Source organism: Pristiophorus japonicus, chromosome 5 (genome assembly GCF_044704955.1).
Source record: "Pristiophorus japonicus isolate sPriJap1 chromosome 5, sPriJap1.hap1, whole genome shotgun sequence".
Taxonomy (NCBI): Eukaryota; Metazoa; Chordata; class Chondrichthyes; family Pristiophoridae; genus Pristiophorus; species Pristiophorus japonicus.
The window spans coordinates 6,404,742-6,419,337 of NC_091981.1; the positions used below are offsets into that span (position 1 = coordinate 6,404,742).

The following is a 14,596-nucleotide window of genomic DNA, read 5'->3' on the forward strand; positions in this document are numbered from 1 at the left end:
GTGCTTAATACAAAAAGTTCTCACAAAACCCAGTAACTCAAAACTAGTTAAAAGTCAAGGACAGACATGCAACTAGATTTACCTTAAATGAGCACAGTTAAGTTGTTGGCTCTGCAAACCGACTCACCCTAGTATAACACCCCATCTGTGGGAACACAGGCCACAGTTGATGCTTGCAGCTTTACTACTAACTTTGTACTGGGATACAAGCGACTCATTACCAACCAGCATGTCATCAATCAGTGACAGTATAGTTGTTGAGACTGAACTCCCAAGCAGGAGGATAGGTTTGTTCTTGTCCTCGACCCCAACCTGTCCTTCTGAATGGAGCATCAATTGAAGCCGTACCAACTTGCTTCCAATAACCTATTTTTGTCTGTTTTTGGTACTTCAATTTATAATGAAGAGGTGCAAAGGAAATTCATGACAGTTTTAGTAATAAGGATAACCTAAAAAAACTTGTGCTTTTGTTCATTAGAAATTAGGAAAATTCACTTCTACTGGTCAGTGGATGGGTAACTGGTGGCATAAATTTAAGACAACCCCCTCCCAAAAATGAGGGGAGGGGTTAGCTGGAAGTAAAGTCTTTAGGGTATGAAATATCCAAACAGAAACAGTGGTGGACCTACAATCCATAATAGTGAAGAGAAACAAATAATTGAAATATGGGGAAAGAAACATAGAAAGTAGGTGCAGGAGTAGGCCATCCGGCCCTTCGAGTCTGCACCACCATTCAATAAGATCATGGCTGATCATGCAACTTAGTACCCCATTCCTGCTTTCTCTCCATACCCCTTGATCCCTTTAGTTGTAAGGGCCATATCTAACTCCCTTATGAATATATCTAATGAACTGGCCTCAACAACTTTCGGTGGTAGAGAATTCCATAGGTTCACAATTCTGAGTAAAGAAGTTTCTCCTCATCTCGGTCCTAAATGGCCTACCCCTTATCCTTAGACTGTGACCCCTGGATCTGGAATTCCCCAACATCGGGAACATTCTTCCTGCATCTAACCTGTCCAATCCCATTAGAATGTTTCGATGAGATCCCCTCTCATTCTTCTAAATTCCAGTGAATATAAGCCTAGTCGATCCAGTCTTTCTTCATATGTCAGTCCTGTCATCCCGGGAATCAGTCTGGTGAACCTTCACTGCACTCCCTCAATAGCAAGAATGTCCTTTCTCAGATTAGATGACCAAAACTGCACACAATACTCAAGGTGTGGTCTCACTAAGGCCCTGTACAACTGCAGTAAGACCTCCCTACTCCTATATCAAATCCCCTCGCTATGAAGGCCAGCGTGCCACTTGCCTTCTGTACCTGCATGGCAACTTTCAATGACTGATGAACCATGCCACCCAGCTCTCGTTGCACCTCCCCTTTTACTGATCTGTCACCATTCAGATAATATTCTGCCTAACCTGTGGAATTCTCTACCACAGGAAGTTGTTGAGGCCAATTCACTAAATATATTCAAAAAGGAGTTGGATGTAGTCCTTACTACTAGGGGGATCAAGGGGTATGGTGAGAAAGCAGGAATGGGGTACTGAAGTTGCACGTTCAGCCATGAACTCATTGAATGGCGGTGCAGGCTCGAAGGGCCGAATGGCCTACTCCTGCACCTATTTTCAATGTTTCTATGTTTCCTGTTTTTACAACCAAAGTGGATAACCTCACATTTATCCACAATATACTGCATCTGCTATGCATTTGCCCATTCACCTAACCTGTCCAAGTCCCCCTGCAGCTCCTAGCATCTTCCTCGCAGCTCGCACTGCCACCCAGCTTAGTGTCATCTGCAAACTTGGAGATATCACATTCAATTCCTTCGTCTAAATCATTAATGTATATTGTAAATCACCGGATCATCCACCCCCCCAACCCCCACCGGAAATAGGTAGAGAGCTTATTCAGAGAGCTGGCCCGGGTGCCATGGCCAAAAGGCCTATTTTGATTCTTTCGGTCTCGGAATCATGATTCTGTAAGATTTTGAGATGGTTTCCCAGACTTTAGCTGCATAGACTACTTATAATTGACAAATAAAGTCAATATAGGACTTCTACTGAAACTCTGACTGAGATCAACTAACAAAGCAGATCTTCGTGAACTGTGTGGCTCAGAAATATCAGGTAGGTCTCCCCTACTGAACTCATTATCCAATCTGCTGGAATGTACAACTTGCATTTATACAGCTCCATTAACATAGTAAAACGTCCAAGGCACTTCACAGGAGCGTTAACACACAATAAGAAATTAGAATGAGTGACCAAAAGCTTGGTCACAGAGATGGGTTTTAACGAGCATCTTAAAGGAGGTAGAAAATTGGAGGCACAGAGATCTCGGAGGATTGCAGGGGGTTACAAAGATGGGGTGGGGCGAAGCCATAGAGGGATTTGAACAGAAGGATAACGGTCTAGCTGAGCAGTGATGCTGATCAGAAAGCCTGTTCATTCTGGTATATGCCTGGACTGTGATCACCTGGATGAGATATCAGAGAGCTGTTGAACTATACCCCAAGCATGAGCAATTTTTCTCGGCCTTTTGGCTAAGATCATGCGTAACTGACCTGACAGGGGAGTAACCATGACCCCAACGTGGTTCTCCCTGGATCAGGAAGGTGATTCTCCTATGCTTTTTGGAAATAGGAGGTGGGTGGGGTGGCTTGACCCATCCACCTCCACGGAGGTGTGTGGGGGGCCTGACCCATCCACCTCCATGGCACGAACCTGGTATTGCAGTACTTCCAGGAACGGTGCAGTGGCTCTAGGCCTTTTGGCTAAGAGCATTGGCGCAGAGTGATCCTTGATGTGTGCAAGGTGACCTCTGGCGTTTGTGATTTGACAAAGAATTGGAAAGATTGGCAACGAGAAAAAAAAAGAAAAAAAATTTTTTAGGAAAGGGGCAAATATGAGGTTTTTTTGGTGAGGCATGAGGAACAGACAAGGGAAAGGAGATACACATTAAATAAGCATTCCAGGTAAACTACAAGACAGTACAGGTTATTGAGACATTATCAGAATATGGTTTACTAAACAGTAACAAGGCATAGTTGTTGTAAATCAATGATTTTAATCTGGACTTTTGGTTCCTAGTCCCAGCCTTCACTAGGATGTCCTCGTTAATTGTAGTTTTTCTCTCCAATTTATTCCAACAATTTGGCACAGCTCAGTAATTACAAATGTTCTGCTTTGAGAGTACATTTGAGCACAAGAAGCAGTGAACCACACCTGAAGTTCAGTGTCACTGGGAACAGGAGAACTGCGTTACGGGGAATTGCTGGTGCATGCACACATCTTTTCCACTGCCGGTTACACAGAGGAGCAAGCAGCAGCATGGATTCTTCACATTGTTAAACATTGGTGATTCAGCTTTTCCCCAACGTATTAAATACCTTTCCGCTCAGATGTTAGCACTGCAGTGAATGCTCAAGATATACAGTTGCATCCTCTCTACCCAACAAGCCCTGGCCTGAACCACTGTGTTGAATGAAACACTTGTATTTTTTTATACTCCGCCTCCCCTACTAACTTCCTTTCCCACCCCTCCCTTGGTCACTTTCCAGCATCGTGACCAAGTGTCAGCTGTGGCTCAGTGGATAGCACCCTCGCCCGAGTCAGAAGGTTGTGGGTTCAAATTCTTTCTCCAGGGACTGGAGCACAAAAATCTAGGCTGATGCTCCCAGTGCAGTGCTGCACTGTCGGAGGTGCCGACTTTCGGATGAGAGGCCCCGTCTGCTCTCAGGTGGACATAAAAGATTCCATGATACTATAACAATATTTATCCCTCAACTTACATCACCAAAACAGATTATCTGGTCATTATCACATTGCTGTTTGTGGGAGCTTGCTGTGCACAAATAGGCTGCTGCGTTTTCTGCATTACAACAGTGACTACACTTCAAAAAGTACTTCATTGGCTGTAAAGCACTTTGGGGTCAGAAAAAGCGCTATAGAAATGCAAGTCTTTATGCGTCCATCAGTAGACTAATGACCCCAAAACAGTTCCATACCCAAGCCCAATCTTGCCCCTAATGATGCTCCAGCTAAATCAAATTAGCTTAGTACACACGAGATTGAATTTGGGACTTCCCAATCCCTACAATTCAGCTACGTACCTCACTCGTTAAAATTCATCGGAGAAGCTTTTTTCAAAATTCCTTAACTTTCATCTCTGCTTCACCGGATCCATTAAGTTCTGTTATTTATGTTCTACACACACACACACACACACAGTCATTCATTCATTCATATACTTCTCACACAGTGCCAATGCCAACATACATGAGGTGGCACCAGTACTGCCAAGAACCACCTCAGGAGATAGTTGTTTTGAAGCTCCTGCGAACAGACCTGCCAAGAGTGAATGTAAATGGCCAGCAGTGTTAGATGTTGCAGGCCGCTGGTTCTTCTATCCACCCACCTGCCAGAAAATGAGACTTCCCTTGGCTGTGGCCAGAAATTTAAATCAGGATATTGACTCAACTATGTAGGTAGCCTGTTCCTGAATTGTCACCCATACTTGGAATTCTGAGAACCCAACAGGTAGCACAGAACCTTCAAATAATAGCATTTCCACAATATAAATGGGAACAGTCCCATTTTCATCTCCTATCCAAGCTTTAAATTCCTTCAAAATGGGAAATATTTTGAACTCAAAAAGGAAATGACTGCACTACAGTGTTGTTTTCTAGTCTATTCTTGGCATTCAGCTGCATACTTTCTTTGGAACAGATGAGACTGAGGGGAGACCTTATTGAGGTATATAAAATTATGAGGGGCCTCGAGTGGATAGGAAGGACTTATTTCCCTTAGTGGAGAGGTCAATAACCAGGGGGTAGAGATTTAAAGTAATTGGTAGAAGGATTAGAGGCGAGTTGAGGAAAGCTTTTCACCCAGAGGGTGGTGGGGGTCTGGAACTCACTGCCTAAAGGGTGGCAGAGGCAGAAACTGTCACTGCATTTAAAAAGTACTTGGATGTGTGCTGGAAGTGCAGTAACCTACAGGGCTATGGACCAAGAGCTAGAAAATGGGTTTAGGCTGGATAGCTCTTTTTTTGGCCGGCACAGACAATGGGCATAATGGCCTCCTTCTGTGCCGTAAATTTCTATGATTCTATTAACCATCTAAATATTATTTGCTCCAAATTTAGAACACTTTTTACTGCATCAATGTGATCATTTCCACTTCATTTCGGAAAACTCCAGCGCTTATAGTGCCAATTTAGTGCAGTTTGTATGGAACTTCGTGGTTTTGTGTTACGGACAGACTTCAATAAAGATTGCTGAAATTAATTTTACGTTAGGATATTTGTGGTCAATGCAGTGGAGATTTTCAGTCAGTCTGGCATGGACTCAAGTCCAGACATTTAAAAAGGTGAAAGGGCAGCATACCAGTGCTGGACTGAGGGAGGGCTCTTATTCGAAATAGTGCCATGGGATCTTTTGCGGCCACTTGAGAGCAGACGGGGCCTCAAAATGGGAAATATTTTGCACTCAAAAAGGAAATGACCACACTGCAATGTCGTTTTCTAGTCTAGTCTTGGCATTCAGCTGCGTACTTTCTTTGGAACAAGAGGAGGCTGAGGGGAGACCTTATTGAGGTGTATAAAATTATGAGTAGCCTAGATAGATTGGATAGGAAGGACCTATTTCCCTCAGCAGAGAGGTCAATATCCAGGGGGCAGAGATTTAAAGTAATTGGTAGAAGGATTAGAAGTGAGTTGAGGAAAACTTTTCACCCAGAGGGTGGTGGGGGTCTGGAACTCTGCCTGAAGGCAGAAACTCTCACTGCATTTAAAAAGTACTTGGATATGCGCTTGGTTTAATGTCTCATCCAAAAGACGACACTTCCAACAGATTTATATAGTGTATTTAACGTAATAAAATATCACAAAGGTACTTCACTTGAGCATCGAGCATCAAACATCGAGCCACATATTAGCACAAGTGATCAAAGACTTAAAATGAAGGAGAGCGATGCAGAGACAGAGAGGTTTAAGGAGCGAATTTCAGACCTTAGGACCCAGGCAGCTGAAGGCACGGCCACTAATGGTGGATGCGCAAGAGGTTAGAATTGGAGGATCGCAGACATCTCGGCGGGGGTTTGTGGGGCTGGAGGAGGTTTCAGAGATAGGGAGGGGCGAGGCCATGGAAGGATTTGAAAAGATGGACGAATCTATTTATTTATTTATTTTTTTTTTTTTAAAGTGAGGCATTCCTGGACCGGGCATCAACATAGATTAGCAAGCACAGAGGTGATGAGTGAATGAGACTTGGTGAGAGTTCGGACACGGGAAGCAGAGTTTTGGATGAAACAAACACTATGAAGTGCCGGGTTTATTTTAGTGTAGCACGTAAATAAGCAGCACACATTACTCACTTATATTGGGCTTTCAGAAAGTTCAAAATTCTAACAAATTATTCCTTCTGTATTACAGTTTTATACATTGGTGCTAAAAGAATATCCACAATATCACAGATGTCTGCCCCTCAACATGGTAACTTCTCAGACAATAATTGGACCTCGGTTTTTGCAATCTAATAGCTTGAATTAAGCAAAACAAAGTAAAGCGGTAATTCAGCACTAAAGAAATTGAATGATCAGATCATTTTAATTAAATGACTGAATTAAGAACAAACTATATATATATATATAAAAAACATAAGCAATGCATGTTACTGCTTTGTAAAATATCTCAGACATTCGGAAAGCAAACTAGAAGAGCACTGCTCCAGTGATTTATCATCTGAAGGTGGATAATGGCGTCCCATCCTGCTTTACTCGTGCAGCCAGTTTATAGGCAAGCTATTTTTACTTGCCAGCCACAGTAGTTATCAAAGGCAGCAAGCTCCCATTATTAAACCATGGAATTTGAAATGTTGCAACATCCACTTTTATTTTGCTACATGCCTGGAGAACACAAACGGTTTATAATATGCTGCAGTAACAATGACACACTTGATAATTTTACACATCCAACAAGGCTCAATCTTTATTAACTACTTAAAGCTTTAGCTAGTGCAATGATCACAATTCGTGCACAGATTTAGAGAGCTAAAATAGAGTGCAGATTTCCAGACTACAAGCAACACAAATTATCTTCTATTCATTTAACTACTAAGTACTTTCTGAATTTTCCAGCTCGGTAGCAAAGTGGCCATCTATTTGTCTGTATGGTCTGAATCAATATATTTGTGATCGACTGACAGCTGCGCGCAGCGGTCCTGCCCAACATTCTTCGCTCAACCAACACCAAAGGCAGATTAATTGGCCATTGGACTAAAGGCTAACAAGTCCCCTGGACCTGATGGTCTGCATCCTAGGGTGTTAAAAGAAGTGGCTGCAGAGATAGTGGATGCATTGGTTGTAATCTTCCAAAATTCCCTAGATTCTGGAAAGGTCCCAGCGGATTAGAAAATGTAACGGCGCTATTCAAGAAAGGAGGGAGACAGAAAGCAAGAAACGATAGACCAGTTAGCCTAACATCTATCATTGGGAAAATGCTGGGCTCTATTATTAAGGGAGTAGTAGCAGGACATTTAGAAAATCATAACACAATCCAAATGGGAAATCGTGTGTGACAAATTTATTAGAGTTCTTTGAGAATGCAATGAGCAGGGTAGATAAAGGGGAACCAGTAGATGTAGTTAGTGTATTTGGATTTCCAAAAGGCATTCGGTAAGGTGCCACATAAAAAGTTACTGCACAAGATAAGAGCTCACGGTCACTTTAATTCCCCGCTCCACTCTCACATCTCCGTCCCCGGCCTCCTACACTGTTCCAATGAAGCTCAAAGCAAGCTCGAGGAGCAGCACCTCATCTTTCATTTAGGCACTTTACAGCCTTCGGGACTCAACATTGAGTTCAACAATTTCAGACCGTAACCCCTGCCCATATTTGGCTCCCTTCCCCCACCCCCCCGATTTGATGCAATTTTTTTCTCTGTCTCCAATGGAAGCTAGAAATTATTCCACCATTCGCACCCTATCCAGGCTAACCTTTTTCTAACTTCTGCCATTACCATTTCAAGTCAACCCATCACCCCTTTTGTCTCTCTAATCTCTCCCATCTTCCACCCTATCACAGGCCTTCTCTTTTGTTCTTTCTTGCATTTTCCCTTAGTGCTTCTTAAGAATCCATTCATTTCTAACATTCGCCAGTTCTGACAAAGGGTCATCGACCTGTAAAGTTAACTGTTTTTCTCTCCACAGATGCTGCCTGACCCGCTGAGATTTCTAGCATTTTCTGTTTTTATTTCAGATTCCAGCATCTGCAGTATTTTGCATCGCTTCTCGGCTTTTTGGCTAAGATCATGCGTAACTAACCTGACAGGGGAGTAACCACCATAACCCCAAGGTGGTTCTCCCTGGATCAGGAAGGTATATGCTTGTTTTTTTGGAAATAGGAGGTGGATGGGGTGGCTTGACCCATCCACCTCCACGGAGGTGTGTGGGGGACCTGACCCATCCACCTCCATGGCACGAACCTGGTATTGCAGTACTTCCAGGAACGGTGCAGTGGCTCTAGGCCTTTTGGCTAAGAGCATTGGCGCAGAGTGATCCTTGAATGGGCCCAAGGTGACCTCTGGCGTTTGTGATTTGACAAAGAATTGGAACGATTGGCTATGAATTTAAAAAAAAAAGGAAAAAAAATTTGCTTTTGTAAGAGCTCAGGGTGTTGTAGGTAATATATTGGCATGGAGAGAGGTTTAGCTAACTAACAGTAAACAGAGTGTCGGGATAAATGGTTCATTTTCAGGTTGGCAAACTATAAATACTGGGGTGTCACAGCAATCAATGCTGGGGCCTCAACTATTTACAATCTATATTAATGATTTTGATCAAGGGACCGAGTGTACTCTAGCCAAATTTGTTGACGATACAAAAGATAGGTGGGAAAATAAGTTGTGAGGAGAACACAGAGTCTGCAAAGGGATATAGATAGGTTGTGAGTGGGCAAAAATTTGGCAGATGGAGTAAAATATGAGAAAATGTGAGGTGATCTACTTTGTTAGGAAGAATGGAGACTACAAAATGCTGTGGTACAGAAGGATCTGGGTGTCTTCGTACATGAAACACAAAAAGTTAGGATGCAGATCTAGCAAGTAATTAGGAAGGCAAATGGAATGTTGGCCTTTATTGCAAGGATGATGGAGTATAAAAGCAGGGAAGTCTTACTACAATTGTACAGGACGTTGGCGACATCTGGAGTACTGCGTACAGTTTTGGTCTCCTTATTTAAGGAGGGATATACTTACATTGGAGGCAGTTCAGAGAAGATTCACTAGATTGATTCCTGAGATGAAGGGGTTGTCTTATGAAGAAAGGGTGAGCAAGTTGGGCGTATACTCACTGAAGTTTCGAAGAATGAGAGGTAATCTTATTGAAACATAAAAGATTCTGAGGGGGCTTGACAGGCTAGAGAGGATGTTTCCCCTCGTGGGGGAATCTAGAATTAGGGGGCATAGTTTGAGATAAGGGGTCGCCCATTTAAAACTAAGATGAGGAGAAAGTTCTGCTCTCAGGAGGGTCGGGAATCTTTGGAATTCTTTATCCCAGAGAGCTGTGGAGATTGAGTCAGAGTATATTCAAGGTGGCAATACAGATTTTTGAACTACAGGGGAGTCAAGGGTTATGGGGAACAGACAGGAAAGTGGAGTTGAGGCCAAAATCAGATCAGCCATGATCTTATTGAATGGAGGAGCAGGTTCGAGGGGCCAAATGGCCGACTCCTGCTCCTATTTCTTATGCTGTTACCATTTGTTGCATCTTGCTGTGTGTAAAATGGCTGCCATACTGAACTAGAAAAGTCACAGCACTTCAAAGTAACATTATGTTAAGTAGCGAGGTTCGAGAAACGCAATAAGATACGGTATAAATACAAGTCTACTCTTGATTCCTATTCTTGAATTTTCCGTCACTGACGATCCTCGCTATTAATAAGCAGACCTATTGGAGACACTATATTGTCCTTGTATATTAACATCTAGCGCAACAGGCATTAACAGGACAGCCACAGCATCATTTGCACAGTAACGTTGAAACTGTATTGTGTGCAGCCCTTTGTTAAAAAGGTGCAAGGAAGAGAAATAAAACGGAACAAATTTCATATATTCCAATCTTGTATCCACCAAAGTGCACCAATAGTTTCAACTCCCCCAAACAGGAATACGCTCATCTTCCTCACTGTTACCATAGAGCCCCTTATAGCATGGAATATAGGCCGGCGCATCTGAACACAAAATATTAGTGTGTGGTTGGTATCCTACTCTAACTAACCCCTCTGCTTCAATATCACCCTGAAGATCTAAGAATCCCCCCCCCCCACCCCCAAATACAAGATTCATTATTCCAAAATCCAGCACATCGCTCCACACATGCACATTGGTCCAGAATTTGCTGGGAAATTAACAGCACGTTTAATGTGCACGCTATTATTAGTGAGTAAATTGTCCACCAATTTCTGATGAGGCAGGGATTGCGAATAGCATCATGAAAACAGCAGTTCGTTGTCAATGTCCCTGCGAGTTTCAAGAAAATGCTGCATTTGCGCAGTAAATACGAATTAAACTCGCCACAGAAAGTTAGGGATGGTTCTTAACAGTGCAAGGACCCTTTAAATGATGAGATTTATGTTCCTGCAATGCCACTCCACCTCTCTGGCCCAGAAAAGGAACAATTGAAACTGTGGAGCATCACTCCTGCAAGTAATAAATTGGGAGATTTTTAAACATTAACATTTTGTCTTACTTTTCCCTTCTCTTTTTTTCCTCTCTCTCTCAATCCAATCTTTGTTTCTTTATTTCTCTTTCTGTACCTGACTTGACTTTAAATCACCAAATTTCTTTTCAGTCATCCCTTTGATTCTTTCTCTACCCTTAAATCTCATTGACCCTGTTGTTCGAGGAGGAATTTCTTCACTCAGAGGGTTGTGAATCTTCCGAATTCTCTATGCCAGAGGACTGTGGATGTTGAATTATTAGATATATTCAAGGCTGAGATCGAAAGATTTTTGGATTTTCTGGGAATCGAGGGATATGGGGATCGGGCAGGAAAATGGAGTTGAGGTCGAAGATCAGCCACAATCTTATTGAATGGCAGAGCAGGCTCAAGGGGCCGTATTGGCGGCCATACCTTCAGCTGCCGAAGTCCTAAGCTCTGGAATTCCCTCCCTAAACCTCTCTGCCTCCCTTTCCTCCTTTAAGATGCTCCTTAAAACCTACCTCTGACCAAACCTTTGGTCATCTGCCCTAATATCTCCTTATGTGGCTCAGTGACACATTTTGTTTGTCAATGCTGCTGTGAAGCGCCTTGGGACGTTTTACGATATTAAAGTCGCTATATAAATGCAAGTTGCTGTTGTTTGGCCTACTCCTGCTCACCAAGGTCCCAGATGCAATGATAGAATACTTCGCAGACTCTTGCTCTGGTATTGAATTATATATGGATGCCAGAATGGACACCATATGTAGATCACTACTGCCTCCAATACCTTCTGCCACAATTGCTCTCTTCCCTCGTCAAATATCAAACTGAAATCGATGTTTTCAGCACTGTAAAACTTTACAGCAGAGGTCACACAGCCCATTCTGTCCGTGCTTGCCTCTAACTAGAGCATTCCAAAAATAATTCTGCTTCTTTGCTCTCCTCTCCTCTCCTCTCTCTCCATAGCGCTGTATCTTCCTCTGCTTCAAATAATTACCAATTTTCCCTTAAAAGATGCAATGGTGTGTGCCTCAACCACTCCCTGTGGCAAAGCATGCCATGCTCCAAAAAACTGCTCCCTCGGTGGGTTTTAAATCGATGACTGCTCATCACTGACTCTCCAACCAAAGGATATACTCTTTCTATATTCATGCTAAGAAAATCTTCTCAATTTTAAAAACGATTAGATCGTCTTAGTTTTCATTGCTCTAGTGGAAATATTTCAGTTATCTCAAGACTCTCTTCATAAATCAGACTTTCCCACCCACTGGCCTTATCGTCGGGAATCTATATTGTACGATCTCCATGGCTTTAATGTCCTTTCAATAATGGGGCATCCATAACTGCATACAATATTCTTCATCATCATAGGCAGTCCCTCGAAATCGAGGAAGGGCTGTGTTCTAACCAATGTTTTATTCAAATTTATTACTTCTTTATTCCTGTAACCTGTGCTTCTATTTCCTAAACTCAAAATGCAGGTGGCTTTTTTTTTAAAAAAAGCTTCATTGACTTGCAGCTTCAAGGAAATATTGTTATTTAAACCACTCGATCTCTTCATCCACACCCTTCAGCACCTCTCTATTCAGGTATATAATTTGTTCCTTATATTGCCTCCCAAAATTCACACTTTCCACATTCAATAACATCTGCCAGCTATCTTGCCATTTTACTAACCTATGTATTCCTGAAGTCTTCTATGGTGCATCAGTATTTACCAAACTCCCTACTTTTGTGTCAATAAATTTTGAGATTATGTTCCTTATATCCAATTCCAAATCATCTATAGTGTCAGGCATAGTTTAATGGGTAGCACTCTCACTTGAGTCAAGAAGGTTGTGTGTTCCAGTCACACTCCAGAAACTGGAGTACAAAAATCTAGACTGACACACTGCCATCTTTTGGATGAGATGTTAAACCAAGGCCCCGGCTCACCTCTCAGGTGAATGTAAAAGGTCCCATTGAACTATTTCAAAAAAGAGTAGGGGCATTACCCCCGGTGTCCTGGCCAATACTTATCCCTCAATCAACATCACTAAAAAGAGATTATCTGGTCATTATCACATTTCTGTTTGTGGGAGCTTGCTGTGTGTAAAGTGGCTGCCGCATTTTTTACATTACAACAGTGACTACAGTTCAAAAAGTACTGCATTTGCTGTAAAGCGCTTTGGGATGTCTGGCAGCCGTGAAAGGCGCTATATAAATGCAAGTCTTTCTTTCTATATAATCACCAAGAACAATATCCAGGACTGACCCATGGCAAACCATTCGCAACCAAAGCAAGACCCATTCCCCCTAACTCACTCTCCTGCCAGTCAACCAACTTTTTATCCACATTGCTACAATTCCTCTTGTACCGTACACCTAGAGTATCCTTCATGTAAAGGTTAAATACAATATTTTATACCTTACATAGCAAAGCAGTATCCGGTCTTCATTCAAATGCACTTATGTTTGAAAATATTTGTTTAAATGACCAGATTTGACAATATTTAATAAAAAATACTTGTACTTATAAGACCGTAAACCAGCAACTGCAAGAGTCAAGTTCACTTTTATGAACAAAAAGCTTATTACAAACAGTGCTGGACACATTCAGCAGGTCAGGCAGCATCAGCAGAGAAACAGAGGGTTAATATTTCAGGTTGATGACCCCTTGTCAGAACTGAAAAAGTTAATCAACCTGAAAGATTAACCTGATATTTCTCTCTCCACACCTTGCTGGACCTGAATGTTTCCGGTATTTTCTGTTTTTATTTCAAAAATATGAACTGCTGAGCTCTAAAGGCCCCGTCAGCTGAACAGCTGTATGGGTCAGGTATTTGACAATAGGCTCAGATTCACAGAAACCCCCAACACATATGTAAGGGAGGCGGAGAACTTAGCCGATTACAGTTCATCAACAATTGCTCATTAGCTATTTTTAAATGGAGAAATTTAGTCACTTAGAAACTGGATGGAATGAGTTACCCCAATGAGAAATTACACTTCACTCTAATGAATAACCCATTTTCAGTACTTTTAAAAACCCCTGTCCATCAGACACGATCAATCCTTAAGAACATAAGAAATAGGAGCAGGAGTCGACCATTTGACCTCTTGAGCCTACTCCGCCATTTAATAAGATCATGGCTGATCTGATCATGGTCTCAGCTCCACTTCCCTACCCGCTCCCCATAACCCTTTACTCTCTTATCGTTCAAACATCTGTCTATCTCCGCCTTAAAAATATATTCAATGACCCAGCCTCCACAGCTCTCTGGGGCAGAGAATTCCACAGATTTACAACACTCAGAAGAAATTTCTCCTCATTTCAGTTTTAAATGGGCGGCCCCTTATTCTGAGACTATGTCCCCTAGTTTTAGTTTCCCTTATGAGTCGAAATATCCTCTCTGCATCCACCTTGTCAAACCCCCTCATTATCTTATATGTTTCGATAAGATCACACCTCATTATTCTGAACTCCAATGAGTATAGGCCCAACATACCTTCATAAGTCAACCCCTCATCTCCAGAATCAACCGAGTGAACCTTCTCTGAACAGCCTCCAATGCAAGTATATCCTTCCTTAAATACGGAGACCAAAACTGTACAGTACTTTTTGTGTTTCATGCACAAGGACTCCCAGGCTCCTCTGTACTGCAGCATTTTGTAATTTTTCTCCATTTAAATTATAATTTGCTTTTCTATTTTTCTGCTAAAGTGGATAACCTCACATTTTCCCACATTATACTCCATCTGCCAAATTTTTGCCCTCTCACTTCGCCTGTCTATAGTCCTTTGCAGATTTTTTTGTGACCTCCTCACAATTTGCTTTCCCACCCATCTTTGTATCATCAGCAAACTTGGCTACATTACACTCCGTCCCTTCATCCAAGTCATTAATATAGATT

The 14,596-nt window shown here is 42.1% G+C and overlaps 2 protein-coding genes and 2 pseudogenes across 5 annotated transcripts in view; 2 read left to right on the forward strand and 2 right to left on the reverse strand.

The window, feature by feature from the left end:
* zcchc2 (zinc finger, CCHC domain containing 2) overlaps positions 1 to 14,596 on the reverse strand; it is a 71,586-nt gene that overhangs the window by 51,915 nt on the left and 5,075 nt on the right. The window lies entirely within an intron of this gene.
* Positions 2,527 to 2,764, forward strand: LOC139264881 (U2 spliceosomal RNA; annotated as a pseudogene).
* On the forward strand, positions 8,284 to 8,522 carry LOC139264875 (U2 spliceosomal RNA; annotated as a pseudogene).
* The window catches only part of LOC139264220 (tumor necrosis factor receptor superfamily member 11A-like), a 131,798-nt gene continuing 128,400 nt past the window's right edge, over positions 11,199 to 14,596 (reverse strand). The window contains exon 11 of the transcript XR_011593296.1: positions 11,199 to 11,221. The gene's annotated coding sequence lies outside the window, so the exon portion shown is untranslated. The remainder of the gene's footprint in view (positions 11,222 to 14,596) is intronic.